This window comes from Prionailurus bengalensis, chromosome D4, assembly GCF_016509475.1.
Source record: "Prionailurus bengalensis isolate Pbe53 chromosome D4, Fcat_Pben_1.1_paternal_pri, whole genome shotgun sequence".
Classification (NCBI taxonomy): domain Eukaryota; kingdom Metazoa; phylum Chordata; class Mammalia; order Carnivora; family Felidae; genus Prionailurus; species Prionailurus bengalensis.
Genome location: NC_057359.1, coordinates 54,449,201 through 54,452,131, shown reverse-complemented (window position 1 = coordinate 54,452,131; position 2,931 = coordinate 54,449,201). Strand labels below are relative to the sequence as shown.

The 2,931-nt window shown below is 45.4% G+C and overlaps 1 pseudogene; it reads right to left on the bottom strand.

The window, feature by feature from the left end:
• Nucleotides 1-738: 738 nt before the first annotated feature.
• On the bottom strand, nucleotides 739-2,560 carry LOC122474402 (annotated as a pseudogene).
• Between the last annotated feature and the right edge of the window lie 371 nt (nucleotides 2,561-2,931).

The window sequence follows — 2,931 nt, the reverse complement described above, 5'->3', positions numbered from 1 at the left end:
GCAGAAAATCAGAAGAGTTTTCAAGGGGCTTCTTCCATGGTTCATAAGAAAAAGAAAAACCTTGGGCACCTGGGTGGCGCAGTCGGTTAAGCGTCCGACTTCAGCCAGGTCACGATCTCGCGGTCCGTGAGTTCGAGCCCCCCGTCAGGCTATGGGCTGATGGCTCGGAGCCTGGAGCCTGTTTCCTATTCTGTGTCTCCCTCTCTCTCTGCCCCTCCCCCATTCATGCTCTGTCTCTCTCTGTCCCAAAAATAAATAAATGTTGAAAAAAAATTTAAAAAAAAAATAAAGAAAAAGAAAAACCTTGATGTACTCTTTTTTTCCTGTCTCACAGCAGACCTCAGGTATTTAAGGATCAGAATCCTCTTGTTTTCCAACTCCACTGTTATTTGGACGGTGCTAAATAAATGCTACAACGTTCTTCTTAACCCACCCCAGACTTAGTTCACTGAGTTCTACATTCTGTCTTCATGTTGTTAACAGTCTAATTATATTAGCTTTTTTTTTTTTCCCCGAATGACTTAGATGTAATCATTGGAAGCAAACTAAATGGAAAACTTACAAGAAAGAATTGCATGTCAGCTCCTTTTGCAGACTGAGCTGGGACAGAAAGGGGCTAGGGCTGCCCTTCAGCCTGATCCCTTCCAAACAAAGATGTTCAAAATGTCCCTGGCAGTCTGGCTCAAGGAAGAGAGATCCTCTGCTGGCTCTGTGTGTTGAGGTCGCCTTTCCTGCCACTCACTCTTCTTGGGCAGCACTGGGAGCCCCGCCTTGCTGGCTCTGGTCATCACCCTTCTTTTTGTGGCCTGAGATGATGTCATCAACCCGCAGTAGCCGAACTGCTTTCTCCATTGTTGTCGTGTATGTTTGCCGGTTGACAGCCGATGGTTCCCAGATGCCCAATTCTTTCATGACAACCAAGGTACCTTTCTCACCATTTATTTTCCAGGTGTCATGGTTGTCATAGATGTGCTTGGCTGCAGGGAGAGGTAATAAGAGAATGGTGCTAGCCCTCCAGTTCTGGATAAGTATACGAGGGATGCCCTCTAAGGTTTGGGCATTGGTCCTGTATGGCCATTGTTCCACATCAGTCATGGCTTTGGACTTTTCTGTCAAAGTATGGGCCATAGCCATTTCAGAGGTTCCACCCACTGGAACTAGCTAGGGGTCCAGGAAGACACTGTGGCACAATAACATGGCATCCTGGAGGGTGCATTCCACTTCTGAGAGGATCTCTTTGCTGGCCCCATGGAGGAGAATGGTTTAGACCTTGGGGTCTTTGCACTCAATGATGAGTTTAACGTACTCATTGACAATTTTCTTGACTTTCAACATGGCTGCTCCTATCCCGACATCTTCTCTCAGCTCTGGCGCTGTCTGGGCCCACAGGTTTTAGCAATGCAATTATTGTCTTCTGGACTCTGTTGACTGCTGTGTCATTGGTCTGGATGAGGCAGTACTGAGCTAAATCTGAGATGCTCTTTTCTGTGAGGACCACACTGAAATTCTCTAAGTCTTCAAAATGAGGACATACAAAATTGCTTCGCTACCAGAATAAGAAAACCTAAAACGAAGCCAGAAGCCAAGCTAGAAAAAGCATTTAAGATGTCTTTCAGTCTTGGTGAGGGAGTGTAGAATACACTGCCCTCTACCTTAGCTTCTTCTTCTAGAGAACTGTATCTTGTTTGTGCGATGTTTAAACACATTTGCATCCTTGCTTTCATTTTCCCTTCATTATTAAGTGAAAATGTCTTCCAAGCAAGTTACCTTAGAAAGACAAAAAGATTCTTAAAGGCCTAACCCCCTTACACATGTATTAGAAGAAAAAAAAATGTAAGTCAAGGAAATGCACTGAGATAAGTGAATACGTTAGTATGTTCGTGTAGACCTTGCCGTAAAAATGGACGCAACGCAGAAAAATCTGGAATTTACTAAGAAACCTAGATTTAGCAAAAAGATCAGTGAAAACAATAAATAATGGATATCTTCACAGTCACATAACTCATTACTAAGGGATTTGGTATTTGTCAGGATGAAGAGGAGAAGCCACAAAGAATCCTGCCAGAGATTTAAAAGTTACTTCATCTTTACGCAGGTGAGATGATGCGGAGATACCTGAGCGTGATCATGGTAAAAGCAGCCACACGACATTAAAAGTGTAATCGCAGGGGCTGCCTCCTATCCCTGGGAGGTGCCTCATCACCAGCAACGGGTCCCCATGCTGAGAGTTTTCACCCCGTGGCTCCTCCTACGGTACTAGAAGTAATGGGACCTGGTGGGCTGCCCAGAGCATCCGGGAGTGCTGGCGACACCCGCCAGTCTGAACAATAATGAAGCCTGGACTCGGAAGCAGCCTCAGTCCACGTGGCAGAAGAGCCGGAACTTCCTTGGCAGACCACAGAAGAACCACAGAAGGAGGAATCTGAAGGTCCTGGGGAGAGGGAACGTACACTCTGTCATCTGCTTGCTCATCCCTGATTATGCCCCGACCAGGAAGGCCCCAAAGGAGACTCCCTTGCCAGGCGTGAGGGTAAGTGTCGGTGAGAGAATACATCAACATCCTTACCTCCCATCCCATAGGTTGGCCTGTCACTCCGTGGATTCTTGGCTTTACTGTGCAGAAGCTTTTTAGTTTGGGACCCTCCCACTTGTCTATTTTTGCTTTTGTTGCCTGTTCTTTTCGTGTCATATTCAAGAAATGACTGCCTAGACCAGTGTCCTAAAACTTTCCCCCTATGTTTTCACGTAAGTATCACACTTTCAGGTCTTATGTTTAAGTCTTTAATCCATTTTGCGTTGGTTTTTTGTGTAGCGTGTAAAACAAGGATCCATTTGCATTCTTTTGCCTATCTAGTTTTATATCTAGTTTTCCTACCACCACTTGCTGGGAAGACTGTCCTTTGCCCATTGTGTATTCTTGGCACTTTGTGA